The 11,994-nt window shown below is 37.7% G+C and overlaps 1 protein-coding gene across 1 annotated transcript in view; it reads left to right on the top strand.

The window, feature by feature from the left end:
- Positions 1-4,793: 4,793 nt before the first annotated feature.
- Positions 4,794-11,994, top strand: part of MANEA (mannosidase endo-alpha) — a 68,770-nt gene continuing 61,569 nt past the window's right edge. Inside the window, exon 1 of the mRNA XM_068551488.1 lies at positions 4,794-4,922. The gene's annotated coding sequence lies outside the window, so the exon portion shown is untranslated. The remainder of the gene's footprint in view (positions 4,923-11,994) is intronic.

Here is an 11,994-nt window from a genome sequence, read left to right as displayed (position 1 = left end):
GGGTTTAAGTGGTGTAAAATTTTGAGTTTGGCAGATTAGGGTATGAAAGTAACACACTATCCCAATACATGACACTTCCTTCCCTCAAAACACCAAGAGGCTCTGGATCAACCTGTGGAGTAGTTTCCCCACTCAGGAAGTGTTGCATATCCCTGCTGGCCCAGCTTTCAACTAAAGGCATGCATCTGTCTCAACTGCCACCATGCCTGTGAGAGGAACAGGGTGTCCCTCATGAGAGATAGCCCATACCCAGTCTCTGGTGCATTTACATCTAGCAGCGCCAGTCAACCAGAGGTGAACATCCTGCCACCTCTGTGTGGAAAGGTATGACGCTGGAACTCTCTCCCATCTCCATCACTCAGGAGTGCCATGATCCGGGCAAGTGCTTGAATCAGAGAATGAAAAGAGCCTTTGTCAAGACATTTGGCCAGCTTAGTTGCTGTCTTAGTTTGTCCAGGGATGCCTATAACCAAATACCATAGACCAGATGGCTTATAAACATCATTTATTTTTCACAGTTCTGGAGGCTGGAAGTCCAAGATTAAGGTGCCAGTATGGTGAGGTGAGGATCCTCTTCTGGGTCGTAGACTTCTAGTTTTATCCTCATATGGCAGAAATGGGCAAGTGATCTCTCTGAAGCCTCTTTTATGAAGGCACTAATCCCATTCATGAGAGCTCTGCTCTCATGGCCCCACCTTCTAATACCATCACCTTGGGAAGCTAAGGAGATACAGACATATAAACTGGGCTTAGCTAAGCAGATTATTCCAGCCCAAAATTTGAATCTTGAAGAAATGAGACAAATAATGCAGGCAGAATTGAGAAATTATTCATGGTGGTATCAACAACTTTGAGGGTTCAGTACATCCCCAAAAGTATCAGTGTCCTAATCTGTACTGTTGTATGAAGCTCTGCTCCCAACTCCCAGCCCTTCTGGGTTCCTATCCATTGCCATTGCCCAAAGGACTCGCCTTCACCTTCATGCCGTACTCTATAGCTTTTCACATAAAGCCTATCTGTGTTTTAGCTGCCAGATTCAGTTTCTATCCCCTGCAAAAAATAACTCTGACTGATGGGAGTGGAGAGGATGTGGACAGGACCTGAGAAGACATCTCAGGTGAGTGGAGAGAGAAGGGCATGATTTACCTAGGAGACTCTAATAAAACTTCCAAGACTGGAGGGGAAAAAAAAGACTTGAAATACAGCCGGCCCTCTGTATCTGCAGGTTCCACATCTGCAAATTCAAACTCGGGTCGAAAATTATTTTAAAATAATTAAAATTCCAGAAGGTTCCAAAAAGCAAAACTTGAATTTGCTGCACTCCAACAACTATTTACATAGCACTTACATTGTATGTACAACTATTTATATAGTGTTTACATTGAATTAGGTATTATAAATAATCTAGACATGATTGAAAGTGTAAGGGAAGATGTTCCTGGGTTATATGCAAATCGTATGCCATCTTATATAAGTTTCTTGAGAAGCCACAGATTTTAGTATGGGATGTTGGTTCTGGAACCAATGAATCCCCTGCAGATACCGAGGGACAACTGTATTCAGGAAACAGACAGTAAGGACAGTTTGGGGACTAGAACAAACATATAGGGAAGGAGGGTTAAATAATGACTAAGTAACCTAAGTTTTCACTCTATTATCACCCCCAAAAATTGTTTGTTGAATTCTGGTTACATGACAACAATTTTTGTTGGCTCCGGACACATAAAGGTAAAAATGGCAAAATCTGTGTTGTCAAGGAGACACTAGTCTTTTCCAGTGCAGTAGGGAATTTCAGGACACAAACTCCTGTCAGCTTTTAATTGACCATTTCGATAACTCTCTCTCTCTAGGGCAAATTATTGTCACCCATTTATCAGTTTTAAAAATTGATAGAAATAGAAATTGAGTAATGTTTCCAATATCACAGAATCTTAGAAGAATGAAAGTAAGAGAGTGTGGGTCCTGAGGGCTATATTCTCTATTTTAAGAACACATACCTATTTGCTAGTTATGGTTAATTATAAATTTATAAGTTTACTGTGAAAAAATATAGTACAGAAAAGAGGGGGTTGAAAATCCATATATGATAACAGAAAGGCTGGTGCCGCCAAAAATCTGTCCTGCCAGTTACCACTTGACCCAGCTGCCCCTCGGCCCGTATCAACTTGGACTCTCAGAAAACCCTTCTTCCTGGAATACACAGGCCTGCATTAAAATTCTATTGCCACAATTCTAATATTCCTCTTGAAACTGTAATCAAATAGAATAGGGAGTTTAAAGCCTGAAGTGGTATAAACTCACTAGCCAATCAGAAAAGGAACATGACAAAATGTATCTCTCATGACCAAGAGGACACTGATATCTCACCTTTTTCCAAATCCCCTATTACTGCAAGAGAAGAAAAGAACTAGAAAGACATGCACTAAGTTATAAAACAAAACTACATGACGCAGAGCTGGGAAATAACACTAGTGCATGGAAGACCAACAGGGGCTTACTTACAGAGAGCACTGATGAGATTGTCCAAACCTAGTCCTTACTCATAGATGGATGCCGCAAATGGATGGTTTCCCAATCTGTCCACAAGCCACAGTGGCATACACTGTGGTTTTCAGTCATCTCCCAGCATAACTGCTGGAGCCCCAGTTTCCTGAAGACTCTATATAGTGGTGTGTTGTGGTGAAGTGAAATTAATTAGCTAGGGAAGAGCTTCTCATCTAGGGTGCCACTAATGTGTTACAGGTATGCCAACATATCACTCTTTTGAACCCTAGGATTTACCACATAGGGTCTGGGATAGCCAGAGTCGCAGATCCACCATGTTCACTGCGAGTAGGCTGTTTGCCTCAATGTTTCATGAAAATATTATTTTCTCTGTTTGACAAAATGTGAACAAGGATGGGAAGCACTTGGCAGAACCACCACTCACTAGCCTCTCTAAACCAGTAAGTCTGGGAAAGTCTGGGGACACAATTCAGTCAGCATCTACATTGACCTCAGTAGACCTCTGCCAATTCCATTCCAATTAAATCCAAATAGGGTTTTTTTATGGATCTTGGCTGACTCATCTTAAAGGTTATATGAAAAAATAAAGAGACAAGAATAGCTAAGGAAATTTTAGAGAAGGATCGTAAGGAAGAGGGGCTCGCAAAGTGTTTGATACATAGAGTTGAGTGCATGGTTGTTCATTATGTTATCTGTACTTTTCTGTGTCTAAAATATTTTGTAATTAAGCGTTACAACTTTTAGAAGAAAATAAAAGAGAATAGCTTATGGCCTCTGGTTGGGAAGACCCTTGTAAACAAGAAAGCAAAAAGCACAAAATTATAATCTAAAAAACTGTTAAATTCAACTAGCAGTACCTTACAATATACAGCTTTTGGTCAACAAAAGACACCGTAAAAGGTTGAAAGACAATCCACGAACTAAGAGAAGCTATTCGTAACACGTATAACTGACAAGAGAGAAGTACTTAAACTTTAAAAATATATAAAGATTATCAACAAATTAATTTTCAGAGACAATCAAGCCAACAAAATGAGCCAAAATTGAGAACAGGCATGTCACAGAAACCCAAATAGCTACTAAGCATATAAAGATGCACAATCCTATTAGCAAGGGGGAAAATGCAAATTAAAAGATCAGCCAGATGCTACCACCAGGCAAAAGTTTTAAAATCTAACAATAGCGTGGGTGTTATGGGTAATGATATGCCAGATTAGTCCATGTGAAATGGATTTGTGTGTAGTTGAATCTCAAAACCTGAATGTGCAGTGAAAAAAGAAGTTAGAGGAAAAGATGTATAACTTACATAAAAATACACCACCAGGATAGCTATATTTTTAGGGACTTATACATATATAACTATTTTCAAAAAAGCAAGTAAAGGAGTAATACAAAACTTAGAATAATAATTATTTCTGGCTGGGAGGGAAAGAGACACTTTTAAAGAGGCCTCTTAGAAGGCTTCAAAAATGCTGGTACTTTTCTGAATCTTCAGGTATGTAGTGGGTACCTGGGTATTCTTTTTATTATTATTCTTTAAAATGTGCACATATGGGATACATTCACATATGTATATTTCACAATGAAAATTTGTTTAAAAAATCCAGTGAGATTTTAAGGAGAGCCCTTACAAAATTGTTCACATCAGCACCTTCTAGACTGTGAGGATTTCCTTGTTACCATGTAACCAAACAAAATAGAGAATTCTCTTGGCTTCTGAGGCTGATATAAGGTGAAAAACCTTCAGCTGCTAACCCCTATTTCATAAGTTCTTGCTCTTCACAGCTGCCTCATTGTTCTCAATTATTTCTATAAGTATTCCAACACACACGTGATTTTATAAATATGTTTGCAAATTAAAAATGTCATCTCTGTTTACTTTTTAGCTTCCAAGTAAAGTTTCATTTTTTTTTTAAAGGGCAAGCGGTTCCTTAATTTTAAAAGTTTGAAAACAGCCAGTGTCCTCCAGTTAAAAGCAACTTTTGGACACGTCACATCAAATACAGTTGTCCTTTATTAGTGAATGCTTCCCAGCAGAACCTTAGACCAGTTTCTAAGAGAGGAATGAGTCATCTCTAGTTGGGAAAAGAGTATGCGAGTCCAGCCCAACTCTACTCTGCCCCTTTGCTCCACTCCTATGAGACGCTCAGAAAATGCTCTCCCTTCTCTCACCCACAGCCCTTCCCGTCCCTCACAGACCCCAGGGGGCTTCTGCCGGGAAACCAGAGACCCGCCTACTCAGTGAGCCCCGCCCCATCCCGGCCCCGCCCCTCGGGGCTCCCGGAAAGCTCTGCGTGCGCCCTTCGGGAGGTGGGGCTGCTCGGGCTCGCAGCAGGGCAGGCGTGGGCTCTCAGTACTCCCAGCTTCAACGTCTCGGGCGGCCGAGTCTCTACTGGTGGCTGAATTCCTAGACCCTGGTGAGTGGCTGGAGGATTCTGGGCCCTGCCGACGAGGTTTTGGCCGGCACCAGGGCCACCCCCCAGCGCCTGCGCGCTCACCCGCCAGCCAATCTGCTCGCCTGCAGACGGCCTTTGACCTTGCGCCCCTCCGGCCCGCGGCTGGCGGCTTCAAGCTGCGAGCTTTGGGACCTCAGGACACCCTACTCTGTCACTCTTACCCCTTATTTTGTCTGGGTTAGTTTTATTGCCTTCTGTATACTACTTTATCTCGACCCTGCTGGCGTCATCTCTGCCACTTCTTTGGAGCGGAACGCCCTGTCGCCTCGGTTTTCCCTTCCCTCCCCAGCAAGCTGGGTATTTCGGGAGTGATGGAAGCCTTTCAGAGCCTTGTCCTTTTGTCCCCAAACTCAGCCTTGAGCCTTGGGGGCAAGTGGGAAGGTCGAGGCCTACCGGGCTTGGGCTATAGCAGGAAGGTGGCGGGCTCCGGTCTCCAGCCGCCCGGGTGTCGGGAGAGGAGAGCGAGGGTGGGGAGGCCGAGGCAGTAATGGGTTTTCCATTCGCCTGTTCACACGTTTGGGCACTGTCATCTTAGACTGTTCTCGTTTGCTGAATCGCAGGGTGCAACTCTGCTGGAATAGTATCTTTTCCCATTTTCTAAAGGAGCAAATTGACATTTAGGCAGTTAGGATAGTTTGTTTTCGTTTCAATGTTGCAAGACCCTGCGGATAAGAGTTAAGGGAAAATGCGGAAGTGCTTAAAAAAATAAATAAAACAAGGGAGGAAAATGTTAATTATATGACCTTAAAGGCAAATAGGACTGGAATGGGTTGATTATGGTAAAGTATTTAGACAATAGTTTGAAAGAAAAATACAAAATAAAATCTAGGTATTGGTAATATTAAGTTACGTTGTTTGCACATCGTTTTCATGACACTGTGTTACTCCCTTCATGTTGAGCTATATGTAAACCATGAAAAAATAGTGTTGTGTAGTGAATCTTGCGGATTTTCAGGCTTTATGCATAAAACATTACCAGAGCTGTTGGCTGTTAGTCACACAATGAATAGTAAGTGTCTGATAAGATAATAAGCTTTCTTCAGATTAAATTTGGACTACAGTTTATGAGTAGGTAACAGATAATCCTTGTTTTCTAAATCCATAATCTTTAAATGAAAACATGACCACATGTCAGCAGTTTTCATCTGTCACAAGATTTATGGTGTTATATTCTCTAAACTTGATTTGTCTAAAATGTAGGAAGGTGGAATAAGATGTGGACAAGAGCTTGAATTCTAGAGCCATACTTCTCTGCGCCTTGCTAGTTGCTTAACCTCAGACAGGTTGCTTAGCCATTTGTTAGCCCAGAGACTTGGAAAAAGTTACCAAATGCTTTGTACCTTAGTTCAGTCATCTGTAAAATGGTATTAAAAAGAAGTTATACGTCATAGGTTGTTGGGAAGATTAAAATGGCAAGATGAGATTATGCTTAACTGAATTTCTGTTAAAGAAAGTGTACAGGTGTTTACATTAAAACCGACCTAAGCAAGGAACTCGTGGTACAGAAATGGATTTTGAAAGTTCCAGGTGTGTCTTCTAGTGTTAGTTGTATTTCTCTACAGTGGCTTCTTAGAAAATAATATTAGGAAACAGCTAGAAAAAGAAAAAAGCAACCAGAAATCTGTATAATAATAAATAATTAAAAAGTGAAATCTTTTTGGCTTTTCTGAGTAACAGGATAGGAGCTAATCCTTTTCGAAATCATAATTGATATCACACTAATTGTGAATCTCTTATATCTCACTAGACCTCCAAGTCAAAAACAATCATTTCAAAGATTAAAAGACCTCCAAATCACCAAACACAAAAATAGAAGTCATAGAGTTTCAAAAGAACGTATTATTTCTATGTATTATTATGTCGTAAACTGCCCTTTGAAGATACTAGATTTTCATGACCCAGTACCTTGAGTATTGAGTACATTGCTACTTTGGGAACCTTTACATCTGCAATTAACTTGGAAATTTTTTCTCTGAGGTGACTTCTGAAACTTCTTTCTTTTGTTGAAACCAAATAAGTAGTTCTACCACTCCTTTTCTACTATAAATCGTTAGACCTGCTAGGCATCTCAGGTTTCATCGTTTTGCTAAGTTGGACATGATAATTTTTATTAAAATGGATTTTTGAAATTATTAGGTCTATCTATCTATGATTCTTCCTATATAATATGTTTAGTATAGACTGAAGAATCTGTTTATACACATACTGCCCAAATAGACACCAATGTCAAAAACAAAAGGGCCAGACATTAAATTCTTTAAGCTGAACATTTAATGGCCACTGACTAAATGTAAAACATACTGGGTTCTACTAGAGTGTAAAGGTAAGGACTCCATTTCTGGACCTTATGGAACAATCTAGTAGGGGGTATAATACATTAAATAGCATGAAGCAATACATTAAAAAAGCCAATTTAAAAAGTAGGTAATGGTGTAATAATAGACTGTATGGGAAAGTGAGTACTTTTCACCCTGGAATCATTGGGAGAGGTATCAAGAAGAGGCAACAGTTCAGCCTTTTCTTGAAGGATTAGAGTAGTATTTCAGAAGTTAGCTATATGGAGAATAGGTATTTAGAGAGAGTAAACTATGTGTTGGTTATTGATTGCTTGCCAGACACCCATCTTTAATAATAATCATCATGAGAATAAATAATTGTTCATATTTATTCAGTGTTACACTAAGCCAGAAATGATTCTAAGGGTTTTATAACATTAACTTATTTCATCCTCACAAAAATCCTCTGAGTGAGGTAGTAACTCATGAAGATGAGAAAAGAAGCAGGGAAAAGATCAAGCCACTTCTATAGGTGAAATGGCTAAAAAAAGGCACAGCTAGAATTTGAACCCAGGCATTTGAACTGCAGAGCCCATACTTTTAATCACAGTGGTTTGCTGCCTTTATTTAGGTTGAGATGCCTTATTGTTCACTGGGATCAGGAGGTTGGGGTAGAGCCAGTGGATCACCTATAATGATGTGATAAACATTTTAAGTGAATGAATTAAATAAAAGGAAAAGAGAAATTAGATTTAGAGGCAAAGGGGGGGGGGGTGGAATTGCGGCTTTTATAAATAGATATTTTGTGTTTTGTGTTCATCCATAGCTCTGAGAAACGAATCTAACAAATAGAAAAATGTCTCAGAACTATTTGTTTCATATATTTCTTCACTTTTCTTTTTTTAAAATCCGATCAGTATTTACATTTGATTAAAACATTACCCTTTTACATTTTATTTCACATACGTTATCTTGCATGATTTACAGACCAACTTTGTCAGAAAACAGAACAGTTAATTTTTTTCTTTTAGGACGATTAAAAAAAACTCAGGGTCACACAATTAGGTCAACATAGCTGATTTGAACTTAGATCTTCATATTTCAAAATCAATATTCTTTCCATTATGTATCCTGACTCTTCCATGCATTTCACCCATTCAGCTGATCAACATTTCAAAAATCAATGTCTTACTAATTTCTGAATCTAGTAGTCATTCCTCCCATTCTTTATGATTTGTCAATATTCATTACCATTGATTATTTCCTTATAAAATACCTACTCCAAACAAACTTTTCTTCCTTATGAAATATTATGTTCTAATTTTAGAAGACAGCATAAGAAAATATCACTGAGTAAATGATTACCCAGAGGTAATCATTTTACATGTTTCAGTACACTTCCTTCCTCTCTGTAGTTGAGATCATATTATATCCATAATTTTTTTTTTCTACTTAATGGCTTGTCAAAATTCTTACCTTCTTTAAGTAAAGGGAAGGATTTGTTTTTATCTTGACAACTTGGAAATTTTAGGACGGCAAATCATAGAAGCAGGTCAAAATGGTTATCTCATCCCTTTATTCCTATGCACAACGTTGTCACATTCCATACATAGGAATATCACTCCCTGGAGTCCTGCAGTGCAAAGCTTAAGGACTGTATGAGTTGGTCCTTCCCCGAAATAAGCAGGTATCATGTTAAGAGTTCATGTCCTCCAGTTTGCTGGTGATAGTCTTTTTTTTTTCTTTTCCATTTTCAAATAATTTTAGACTTAAAGAAAAGATTCAAAAATAATACAAACAACTCGACAATCCCTGTATATTTTTCCTGCAGCTTCACCAAATGGTAATATTTTGCTGCATTTGCTTTATCATTACACACACACACATACACACTCGTATATTACATTGTATATAATTTTACATACATATTATATGTAATATGTGTACATATGCATATATGTATACATATATATATATGTAGGTACATATCTGTGTATGTGAGTATCTTAATATGTTGTCTGATGTATCTTTGTGATTAGATCCGGACTAATACTGACAGAAATACCACAGCAGTGATTCTGTGTTCTTCTTAGAGCGTCCACTCTGTAGACTCAAGATATCTACTTATTCAAAATTAACTGCTAAAGTTAATTTTGATCACTTGTTTAAGGTGGTGTCTGCTAGGTTCTGCACTGTTAAGTTACTATGTCTCTCTTTGTAGTTAATTGGATATCTTTTGGGGGGGAGATGCTTTGCCAATATGTAGATATCCTGTTTCTCATAAACCCTGCTTCTTTTAACCCCTCATTTAATATCCATTAATGATTCTTCCTTGATACAGTTATGGTAGTAGCCAAATAGTGATAGTCCAATTTCATTATTCCATCTAAATTTATTAGTTGGTATTCTAAAATGTCTTCTTTATTCCATTTATTTATTTTTACATTTTAAAAATGTCAGTATAGATTCATGAATTCTTATTTTAATGTCTATAACTTCTTATTCTTTGTCATTATTTTGATGCTGAAATTGTCCCAGATTTAGTCAGTAGTTGCCCCTTCAAGCTGACTCCTGTGTCCTATGGACGTGTCTCTACACTTTTTGACTACTTCCTGACTTTCTGGCAAGATGTCCCAAGCTCATCTTGTACTTTCTCAGCCACGTTCTTGGAATCAACCTGGTTCTATCAAGTAGACAGGGGTACATACAATTCAGAGTCTTGTCATCAGATGTGTTTATTGCTGCCAGGATTTCCTTGGTTCTATACTCTCTCAGTGGACAGAGCTAGGAAATAAATTGCATGTATTTATATGTGTACACACCCACCTACCCACACACACACTCCTATTTATTGATCTTTTAAAAGCCGTACATCCATACTGATACTGACAATTACAATCTGACAACACAAGTTTTGTTTTAGCCTCCCACTTCCTACATTTGTAACTCACTTTTTTTTTTTGTCAGTGAAAAACCTGGGCCCCATTTCACAGCATATATTGCTTATTTTTACAATACACATTAAGTATTTTAAGAATTGCTAACCTGTTTCATAGCAAAAAATAACCCACTTACTAACTGGAGTTTAACATTAAATATTTTTCGTTTGTTTTGAATATGTGAAATATAATGTGGCTCAAAAAGACAAAACTGCATAAAATGTTATACTCAGAGAAGAGTTACTTCCATTCCCCACCCTTCTACCCCATTTTCATCTCCCCTTATTTTCCACCCAGTTTCTAACTCTGTAGATAATCAACCTTATTAGATTCTTGTTTTCTGTGTTTCTTTTGCTCACTTGAGAAAATGTATTTTTTCTTACTTGCATTTTGCTTTTTTCATTTAGCCAGTATATCCAGAAAATCACTTTCCGTCATCTCAAAGAGCTCTTTCTCATTTTTTTCTGAATACTCAACATTTTACAATTACAAACAATGCTGTATATGAACTTATGTATTTACTATTGGTTGTGTATTTTCAAGGTAAATTCCATGAAGTAGGATTGCTGAGTCAAAAGGAAAATGGATGTGTAATTTTGTTAGATATTGCCAGTTCCCAAAAGATGTTGTACAAATTTGTATTCACTAGCAATGCATAGGAGTGCTTCTCACTGTTTTGCCAACAGGATGTAGTTTCATACTTTTTATTTTTTGCCAATCTCGTAGATAAATGATACCTTTGTGAGGTTTTAATTTACATTTTTCTAGTTTTGAGTGACACAGAAGATCTTGCAAATATTTTCATTCATTTTGTCAGTTGTCCTTTCACTTTATTTTATAGTGCTTTTCATATATATATTTAAAAATTAATGTAGTTAATCTGTTTTTTATTTATTGCATCTGAATTTTGAGTCATAGGTATAGAAAGCCTTTCACTATACTAAGGATACAGGGGAATTCAGGTGGGATTATATAAGTATTTGAATGATTCTAGCCCTAAAGCTTAATTTTTCTTTGAGAGATTAGGGTAGGAAATAGGGGGGGTTATTTAAAACCTCTGATTCAAAAGTAGCTGCAGAGAAGCTGAGAATATAAGTAGAAAGTGGCGGCTGAGAAAATGAACAGAGCTTTTGGTACTTTCATGGCTCTTTGGGGACCAAAATTGGAATTCAGGGCCCTTCCAAAGCCCATCCTAGAGGAGGGATCTTGGTAAATACCTGTGACTTTGATTTCAGAACCCATGAGTATAAAGGAGTAAAGATGAATCAGAAATACACCAAATCTTCGGAAGGACTTATACCTAGTTTTGAAGATTTCAGTCTGTGATTATATTAAGATAATCTTCCTCTACCCTAGAAGTCTTCAAGAAGCAAAAATAAGCTTTCTCTGAAGGAAAATAATATATAGAGCCTCACATTGTCTCTGAAAATTTTCATATGTGATGTCTGGCATTCAGTAAAAAAATAACCTAGCCTATAAAAAAAAGAGTTACTGTCCAGATATTAAGAGGAAAAAACCAAACAGGCAATAGAAACAGAATCCTAAGATTTCAGATTCAGGTTATTAGAGGTGGACTTTAAATAAATGAGATTAAAAAATTCAAAGAGTTAAAAAAGAAGATGGAAAATTTTAGCAGAGAACTGATATCTCTAAGAAGAGTCAAGTGGAAATTCTGAGACTAAAATTATAACTGAAATTAATTAGTCACTGCTGAAGAGAATCAGGAAACTGAAAATAGTGCAGAAGTAAATACTCAGACAACCATGGAGAGACAAAAGGAGGAAAATTTTAAAGAATATTTAAGAAACACGTGGGACA

Source organism: Eschrichtius robustus, chromosome 9 (assembly GCF_028021215.1).
Source record: "Eschrichtius robustus isolate mEscRob2 chromosome 9, mEscRob2.pri, whole genome shotgun sequence".
Lineage (NCBI taxonomy): Eukaryota > Metazoa > Chordata > Mammalia > Artiodactyla > Eschrichtiidae > Eschrichtius > Eschrichtius robustus.
Note: the sequence above shows the minus strand (reverse complement) of the source record. Positions and strands in the feature narration are given on the sequence as shown.